At 40.1% G+C, this 10290-nt stretch overlaps 1 pseudogene; it reads left to right on the top strand.

Moving 5' to 3' along the window:
* The first annotated feature begins 9691 nt into the window (after nucleotides 1–9691).
* On the top strand, nucleotides 9692–10290 carry LOC148571893 (uncharacterized; annotated as a pseudogene).

Below are 10290 nucleotides of genomic sequence, written 5' to 3'. Positions count from 1 at the left end.
TGAGGTCTTCATGGACGATTTTTCTGTGTTTGGAGATTCTTTTCCCAGCTGCCTACACCACCTTGCCTTGGTGCTTAAGAGGTGCCAAGAGACTAACCTAGTATTAAACTGGGAAAAATGTCATTTCATGGTCACAGAAGAAATAGTCCTTGGCCACAAAATCTCTAATAGAGGCATGGAGGTGGACAGAGCTAAGGTGGAAATCATTGAAAAACTACCTCCACCAAGTAATGTCAAGGCAGTTAGGAGTTTTTTGGGACACGCTGGGTTTTACAGAAGGTTTATTAGAGACTTTTCTAAAATAGCCAAACCTTTGAGTAACTTGCTTGTCTCTGATACACCCTTTGTATTTGATAAAAATTGCATGCTAGCCTATGAACTTTTGAAGCAAAAACTTTCCTCTGCACCTATCATTGCCCCACCGGATTGGAACTTACCTTTTGAACTGATGTGTGATGCATCAGACCTTGCTATTGGGGCAGTGTTAGGACAAAGGAAAGACAATTTGGTACATGTGATTTATTATGCCAGTAAAGTCTTGAATGCTAACCAAAGGAATTACACAACCACTGAAAAAGAACTCTTGGCAATAGTCTTTGCATTTGACAAATTTAGATCCTATCTCATTGGATCTAAAGTCATTGTCTTCACTGATCATTCAGCTTTAAAATACTTACTTGCTAAACAAGAATCCAAACCAAGACTTATTAGATGGGTTCTTTTGTTGCAGGAATTTGACATTGAAATCAAAGACAAGAAGGGTGTAGAGAACAAGGTGGCAGACCATTTATCAAGGATACCATGTGAAGAAGGAAGCGCACAAAGCACACATATAAATGAGTACTTTCCTGATGAACAACTCATGGTAATTCACAAAGCACCCTGGTTTGCAGACATAGCAAACTTCAAGGCCACTGGGAGTTGGCCGTTGGAATTTAACAAGCATCAAAGGAAGAAATTGGTAAATGATGCCAAATACTTCATCTGGGACGAACCATACTTGTTCAAAAAATGTTCCGATGGCATACTCAGAAGATGCATATCAGAGGAAGAAGGAAGGGAAGTCTTATGGGATTGCCATGGCTCCACTTATGGAGGACATTTTGCAGGAGAAAGAACAGCAGCTAAGGTGTTGCAGTGTGGTTTTTATTGGCCCACTATCTTCAAAGATGCAAAGGAACTAGTGAAGCACTGCCATGAATGCCAGAAAGCGGGGAACCTGCCAAGAAGAAATGAAATGCCACAACAATTCATTCTGGAACTTGAATTGTTTGATGTATGGGGGATAGATTTCATGGGACCCTTTCCCTCCTCATACTCAAATAATTATATTCTTGTGGCAGTAGACTATGTCTCCAAATGGGTTGAAGCAATAGGAACTCCAACCAATGATAATAAGGTAGTCATGAACTTCCTGAGAAAACACATTTTTTGCCGTTTTGGGGTTCCAAGAGCAATCATCAGTGATGGAGGAAGCCACTTCTGCAACAAACCATTAGAGGCATTGCTTCTAAAATATGGAGTCAAACACAAGGTAGCCACACCATACCATCCACAAACAAGTGGGCAAGCCGAAATATCTAACAGAGAACTCAAAAGGATCCTGGAAAAGACTGTGGGAACTTCAAGGAAGGACTGGTCGATTAAGCTAGATGATGCTCTTTGGGCATATAGGACAGCTTTCAAAACACCAATTGGAATGTCTCCTTACCAACTAGTATACGGAAAAGCTTGCCATTTGCCACTGGAGTTGGAGCACAAGGCATACTGGGCCTTGAAACTTTTGAACTTGGACAGCAAAGCTGCTGGAGAAAGAAGGATGTTGCAAATTCAAGAGTTGGAAGAGTTCAGAGCTGAAGCTTATGAGAATGCCAAAATTTACAAAGAAAGAGCAAAGAAGAAGCATGACAGCAACATAGCCCCAAGGAAATTTGAAGAAGGACAAAAAGTATTGCTCTACAATTCTAGGCTGAAGCTATTTTCAGGGAAGCTAAAATCAAGGTGGTCTGGACCATTCCTTGTCACCAAGGTCTCCAAATATGGACAAGTAGAAATCATGGAAGAAAAGTCACAACGAACCTTCATTGTGAACGGTCAAAGACTCAAACATTACTTGGGAGATGTGGAGGAGAAGGACAAGGTTAAATATCACCTCAACTGAGGAAGCTGACCGTCAAGCTAATGACGTTAAAGAAGCGCTTGTTGGGAGGCAACCCAACCTGAGGTAATACCCTTTTGCTGTTTCTTTTATTTGTTTCAATAAAAAAAAAAAAAAGGGTGAAGTAGTTTCTGTGCATTGCAAAGAATTAAGTTTGATGTTTCACACCAAACAATGAATTCGTGGATCAATAATTCAAAGGGGAATGTGTGACTCTAAGTTTGGTGTTCCACCATAAAGATCAACTGAACACAACAACCTTTGAATTATATGAAAGGAACAACCATTCTAAGCAGTCACAGAAATGCTTAAAACCCTTAGCAGCAACTTCATTCCAAAAAAAAAAAAAAGAACTCAAGGATTCAAAGAACAGAGAAGTAAGTGGGAGACTAAGTTTGGTGTTCACACACCAACTTAAGACTCAGATACTTACCCACACATAGTTGAGCTAACCAATCAAGTGCTTGAGAAGCAAGCAACTTCATCACTCTTTGCAGGAAAGGAAACAAGGATCTTAAAACATGAAGCAACAATTAGGAGAAGAAGGAGAAATCAAAATGTTTCCTGGCAACAAAGAGAAAACAAGGAATTTCACAAGGTGGTATTGTTCCTTGATAATTCTTTAAAAAGGGCAAACAAAAGCATGCTTGTTCTGGTTTAAACTGTAAATGTTGAATCTTTCTGGAATGTGAAGTTTTTAGTATATGAGTGTCTGTTATTGCTTTGAATAAAGTGAATGCCTAGATGTTTGGATATAACTTCACCTTCTTAAACAAGTGCTTGCCATGCTTGTTCTGTTTCCAAAAATAAAAGAAAAGTTTGAACAAAAGTAACTTGGCTAAATTAGTGACAAATCAAGTAGAATTAAGTGGTGGTATGCATGCTTGATTGTTCAGTCAGATCACTAGAAATAGAGTGTAGAATTATCATTTTTTATGTGGAAATTGAAAACTGTCTATGGATCTTGATGAATAAATGTCCTTGGCCAAGAAAAAGAAAAGAAAAACAAAGAAGAGAAAAGTGCCAAGGACATAAGAATAACAAGAGGCCATAGCAGTGTTTGATGGATGCAATGAAAAAGTGATGATCTTACTTGATAAGTATGGAAAAGTGATGCTGCAACTTTCTGCATAAAACCCTTCTGATGAACTTCAAATGCTTGCTAATATAGCCAATGTAATTGCTTTCTGTTTCATACTTTCTTCTCAAATAACTCAGGACTTGCTTAGGGACAAGCAAGTATTAAGTTTGGTGTTGTGATGCCAAGGCATCTTAGGCTAGTTTCACTAGCATTTTTTTGATAGTTTTAGATGTTTTATGCATTTTCTTGAGCTTAAAGTAACCAAGAATGGTTAAAAGAAGAACAAAGCAATGAACCACCCAAACAGTATGATTTTGATGCAAATTCCATGAGTTTTTAGTTATATTACTTGAATGCTATGAATGGAAGATTTCTCATGAAATTTTGCAAGACTTTGATGCAATTGTTTGGATGATTTCAGGGAAGAAGAGGCTAGGCAAGGAAGCAACAAAGTCAATAAAGGAAGCTTGAATATCACATGTGGAGTTTAAGTTCCAGTTTAAGCCTAAACTGGAGCTTAAATGCCAGAATCATGAAGGCTAAGAAATGCTGAAACTGAAGTTTAACCTCCAGTTTAACCTTAAACTGGAGGTTAAACGCCAGAATGAAAGTCTCACCAAAGAAGCATTCCACATTTAACCTCCAGTTTAACCTTAAACTGGAGGTTAAACGCCAGAATGAGAATGCCAATCAGGAAGCATTTCCACGTTTAACCTCCAGTTTAACCTTAAACTGGAGGTTAAACGCCAGAAATGGGAAGTGCACCAGGGAGCCATTTCCACGTTTAAGCTCCAGTTTGACCTTAAACTGGAGCTTAAACGTGTTCGACCAAGTTTCTCCTCCAGGGTTCCTTTCTCCATTTCCACGTTTAAGCTCCAGTTTAACCTTAAACTGGAGCTTAAACGTGTTCGACACCTCCAGGGCTACCTTTCTCCTCTTCCACGTTTAAGCTCCAGTTTAACCTTAAACTGGAGCTTAAACGTGTTCGACCTCCAGGATGGCTTTCTCCTCTTCCACGTTTAAGCTCCAGTTTAACCTTAAACTGGAGCTTAAACGTGTTCGACCTCAACGGCGCCATAAACTTGATGCGCATAAACTAGTTATGCTACGATTTAGGAAATTGCACGATCGGCAAAATTCCTTCCGGCAAGTGCACCGGTTATCGTCAAGTAAAAACTCACAATAGAGTGAGGTCGAATCCCACAAGGATTGGTTGAGTGAGCAATTCGGATTAGAAGTGTGTTATAGTTGAGCGGAATCAAGATTTAGATGAGATTTGCGGAATGTAAAATTGGCGGGAAAAGTAAATGACAAGAAATTTTAAATGGCGGAATCTTAAATTGCATGAAGTAAAGAGCAGAAGCTAGATTGCTGAAATTAAAAAGGGAATGGGGGTGATTGCATGAATGTAATTGCAGAATGTAAAGAGAAAGTGAAATCAGAAATGGGGAATCCTTTAGTGATGTCAGAAACCTTTTCCAAGAGTGGCGTTTAAGTTGTAGTTTAAGCTTAAACTGCAGCTTAAACGCCAGACACTTCCAGTGATGCCTTTTGTGGAAGCACGTTTAAGCTTCAGTTTAAGGTTAAACTGAAGCTTAAACGTGGAAATGGAAGAAGGCAGCCCTGGAGAGTCATGTAGTCGAACACGTTTAAGCTTCAGTTTAAGGTTAAACTGAAGCTTAAACGTGGAGATAGGAAGGGCAGCCCTGGAGGTCGAACACGTTTAAGCTCCAGTTTAAGGTTAAACTGGAGCTTAAACGTGGAAGAGGAGAAAGCCATCCTGGAGGTCGAACACGTTTAAGCTCCAGTTTAAGGTTAAACTGGAGCTTAAACGTGGAAGAGGAGAAAGGTAGCCCTGGAGGTGTCGAACACGTTTAAGCTCCAGTTTAAGGTTAAACTGGAGCTTAAACGTGGAAATGGAGAAAGCAACCCTGGAGGAGAAAACTTGGTCGAACACGTTTAAGCTCCAGTTTAAGGTCAAACTGGAGCTTAAACGTGGAAATGGCTCCCTGGTGCACTTCCCATTTCTGGCGTTTAACCTCCAGTTTAAGGTTAAACTGGAGGTTAAACTTCAATTCCAGCATTTCTTAGCCTTCATGATTCTGGCGTTTAAGCTCCAGTTTAGGCTTAAACTGGAACTTAAACTCCACATGTGATATTCAAGCTTCCTTTATTGACTTTGTTGCTTCCTTGCCTAGCCTCTTCTTCCCTGAAATCATCCAAACAATTGCATCAAAGTCTTGCAAAATTTCATGAGAAATCTTCCATTCATAGCATTCAAGTAATATAACTAAAAACTCATGAAATTTGCATCAAAATCATACTGTTTGGATGGTTCATTGCTTTGTTCTTCTTTTAACCATTCTTGGTTACTTTAAGCTCAAGAAAATGCATAAAACATCTAAAACTATCAAAAAAATGCTAGTGAAACTAGCCTAAGATGCCTTGGCATCAAACGCCAGAAAGAAGCATCAAGCTGGCGCGAAATGCCAGAAACAAGCTACAGTCTGGCGTTTAACGCCAGAAACAAGCACCAACTTGGTGTTAAACGCCAATAAAGGGAGAAAAGCTGGCGCTAAACGCCAGAAACAAGCAGCAACCTGGCGTTTAACGCCAGGATTGCACTCTATGGGTGTTTTGCACGCCTAAATAGAGCAAGAATGATAAGTCCTTGACCCCTCAGGATTTGTGGACCCCACAAGATCCCCACCTACCCCACTTCTCTCTCTCTCTCTCTGTCCCACTTTTTCATAACACTCTTTCCCAAATACCCTTCGCCAATCACCTCCCCCTACCCCTATATAAACCCCTCAGTACTCTTTCATTTTCACACATTACAGCCACTACTTCTACCCCTTGGCCGAACCACATATCTTCTCCATCTCCTCTATTTTCTTCTTCTTCTACTACTTTCTTTCTTCTTTTGCTCGAGGACGAGCAAACCTTTTAAGTTTGGTGTGGTAAAAGCATTACTTTTTGTTTTTCCATAACAATTAATGGCACCAAAGGCCAGAGAAACCTCTAGAAAGAGGAAAGGGAAGACAATTGCTTCCACATCTGAGTCATGGAAGATGGAGAGATTCATCTCACAAACCCATCACTAAGAAAAGGATGGAACAAACAAGAGAGCCCACTCATGGACCTCAACAAGAGCATGAGGAAATTTCTCATCATGAAATCCCTGATATGCCTCAAGGGATGCACTTTCCTCCACAAAACTATTGGGAGCAAATTAACACCTCCCTAGGAGAATTGAGTTCCAACATGGGACAACTAAGGGTGGAGCACCAAGAGCATTCTATCCTCCTCCATGAAATTTGAGAAGATCAAAGAGCTATGAGGGAGGAGCAACAAAGGCAAGGAAGAGACATTGAGGAGCTAAAGCACTCCATAAGATCTTCAAGAGGAAGAACTAGCCGCCATCACTAAGGTGGACCTGTTCATTAATTTCCTTGTTCTTTATTTTTCTGTTTTTCGTTTACTATGCTCTATGTTTATTCATGTTTGTGTCTTTATTACATGATCATTAGTGTTCAAGTGTCTATGTCTTAAAGCTATGAATGTCCTGTGAATCCATCACCTTTCTTAAATGAAAAATGCTTTAATTACAAAAGAACAAGAAGTACATGAATTTTAAATTCATCCTTGAGATTAGTTTAATTATTTTGATGTGGTGACAATACTTTCTGCTTTCTGAATGAATGCTTGAACAGTGCATATGTCTTTTGAATTTGTTGTTTATGAATGTTAAAATTATTGGCTCTTGAAAGAAATACGAAAAAGGAGAAATGTTATTGATAATCTGAAAAATCATAAAATTGATTCTTGAAGCAAGAAAAAGCAGTGAAGAACAAAGCTTGCAAAAAAAATAAATAAAAGAAAGAAAAAGGAAAAGCAAGCAGAAAAAGCCAATAGCTCTTTAAACCAAAAGGCAAGAGCCAAAAAAAAAAAGCCAGTGACCCTTTAAACCAAAAGGCAAGGGTAATAAAAAGGATCCAAGGCTTTGAGCAATAATGGATAGGAGGGCCCAAAAGAATAAAATCCCGGCCTAAGCGGCTAAACCAACCTGTCCCTAACCATGTGCTTGTGGCGTGAAGGTGTCAAGTGAAAAGCTTGAGACTGAGTGGTTAAAGTTGTGATCCAAAGCAAAAAGAGTGTGCTTAAGAACCCTGGACACCTCTTGAGTCACAATCTGAAAAGGTTCACCCAGTTATGTGTCTGTGGTATCTATGTATCCGGTGGTAATACTGGAAAACAAAGTGCTTAGGGCCACGGCCAAGACTCATAAAGTAGCTGTGTTCAAGAATCAACATACTGAACTAGGAGAATCAATAACACTATCTGGATTCTGAGTTCCTATAGATGCCAACCATTCTGAACTTCAAAGGATAAAGTGAGATGCCAAAACTGTTCAGAGGCAAAAAGCTACTAGTCCCGCTCATCTAATTGGAGCTAAGTTTCATTGATATTTTGGAATTTATAGTATATTCTCTTCTTTTTATCCTATTTGATTTTCAGTTTCTTGGGGACAAGCAATAATTTAAGTTTGGTGTTGTGATGAGCGGATAATTTATACGCTTTTTGGCATTATTTTTAGGTAGTTTTTAGTATGATTTAGTTAATTTTTACTATGTTTTTATTAGTTTTTATGAAAAATTTACATTTCTGGACTTTACTATGAGTTTGTGTATTTTTTTGTGATTTCAGGTATTTTCTGGCTGAAATTGAAGGACCTGAGCAAAAATCTGATTCAGAGGCTGAAAAAGGACTGCAGATGTTGTTGGATTCTGACCTCCCTGCACGCAAAATAGATTTTCTGGAGCTACAAAAACCCAATTGGCACGCTCTTAATTGCGTTGGAAAGTAGACATCCAGGGCTTTCTCGCAATATATAATAGTCCATACTTTGCCCGAGTTTTGACGATGCAAACTGGCATTCAAATGCCAACTTCCTGCCCTATTCTGAAGTTAAACGCCAGAAACAGGTTACAAACTAGAGTTAAACGCCACAAATAGGCTGCAACCTGGCGTTTAACTCCAAGAGAAGCCTCTACATGTGTAAAGCTCAATGCTCAGCCCAAGCACACACCAAGTGGGCCCCGGAAGTGGATTTCTGTACTATCTGCACTTAGTTACTTATTTTCTGTAACCCTAGCTACTAGTTTAGTATAAAAAAAACTTTTAGAGACTCACTATGTACCTTATGACATTTTTACACTTTCCATTGTATTTCTGATGGCATGAGTCTCTAAACCCCATGGTTGGGGGTGAGGAGCTCTGCTGTGTTTCGATGAATTAATGCAATTACTACTATTTTTTATTCAATCACGCTTGTTTCTATTCTAAGATATTTACTCGCACTTCACCCTGATGAATGTGATGATCCGTGACACTCATCATCATTCTCACCTAGGAACGCGTGCCTGACAACCACCTCCGTTCTATCTGTACTAGCTTGAGTGTGTATCTCTTAGCCTCCTAGTTCATGATCAGAGTCTTCGTGATATAGGCTAGAATTATTGGAGGCCATTCCTGAGATCCGAAAAGTATAAACCTTGTCTGTGGTATTCCGAGTAGGATCTGGGAAGGGATGACTGTTTCGAGCTTCAAACTCGTGAGTGTTGGGCGTAGTGACAGATGCAAAAGAATCAACGGATTCTATTCCAACATGAGTGAGAACCGACAGATGATTAGCCGTGCGGTGACAGCGCATTTGGACCATTTTCACTGAGAGGATGGATGGTAGCCATTGACAACGGTGATCCACCAACATACAGCTTGCCATGGAAGGAGACCTGCGTGCGTGAAGAAGAAGACAGTAGGAAAGCAGAGAATCAGAAGACAGAGCATCTCCAAAACCTCAATCTATTCTCCATTACTGCATAACAAGTATTATTTATTTTATGTTAATTACTTTTCATAAACCCAACCATTTTTATTATTAATTTCCTGACTAAGAATTACAAAATAACCATAACTTGCTTCAAGCCGACAATCTCCGTGGATCGACCCTTACTCACGTAAGGTATTACTTGGACGACCCAGTGCACTTGCTGGTTAGTGGTACAAGTTGTGAAAAGTGTGATTTACAATTCGTGCACCAATGACTCCTTTTCTGATTTCAAAAATTTCTACTTCAAGGTTCGGGCTGTGGATAATGTTCATCCCTTTTTTCTTGATGAGAATAAGGAACCCACCTTTCCCCTTTGGTGGCAAGAGGAGCCTGTAGTTCTTAAGTATTCGTTAGAGAGTCTTGATGAGGTAGAGAGGGCCTTTGTGGGTGTTTTGGAGGAGAACTGGGGGGAGCCTCCTCATTTGGATACAAAGAAGTTTTTAGGGGATCCTGCTCTTCTCCGTTTTGAGCTAGGTAGCGCCTAACTTCCTACAAAATTTTTTACTGTCGTTTGTTTGTCATTATCCACTATATAACTGTTTTTTTGATTTTTTCAGAGATGGTTTCCAGCTCTGATTCGATGAAGGTCTTTCGCAAGACCAAATAGATGGTGGCCGCCCAGAACTTGCAGAGAAAGATGTCGGGTGAGGGTTCTTCCCAGGTTCCTTTGAAGAAGCCGGACTCGGGTCCTCAGGGTCTGAGGAAGATTATCCTGACTTCTCAGGTTTGTGTGGCCTCTACTGTTTCGCCTTTGACGACCTCTGGTGATGCCTCCTCCCCCTCTTCATCTGGGCCCTCTCCTAAGTGGCAAAGAACTACTGGTGCTTATGACCTCAATGATAAGGATTTCGATGGTATGACCTTTGCTGTGGAGCATATTGCTCCGTATGGCTTTGTTCCAATTGATGACGTGTCCATCCTTAAGAATCTTGATTTTATATCTAGAAACAGTGTTCGGATGGCCAACCTCAGTGCTGCGTTGTCGAGGGAGTTCAAGAAGTCTCCTATCAATGCTACTAGTGCTTTTCTTGGGAGTGCTAAAGTTTATTATGAGAGGGTAGAGGGGTTGAGGCTTGAGCTGGAGGCGAAAAGTGTTGGATTAGAGCTGTCTCTGGAGAAGGAGAAGGCCCGGGCTACTGCGGCGGAGGCAGTTGCTAA

This window comes from Arachis ipaensis, chromosome B3 (assembly GCF_059453495.1).
Source record: "Arachis ipaensis isolate K30076 ecotype BB chromosome B3, ASM5945349v1, whole genome shotgun sequence".
Lineage (NCBI taxonomy): Eukaryota > Viridiplantae > Streptophyta > Magnoliopsida > Fabales > Fabaceae > Arachis > Arachis ipaensis.
The sequence above is the reverse complement of the archived record's forward strand: the minus strand, read 5'-3'. Positions and strand labels throughout refer to the sequence as shown.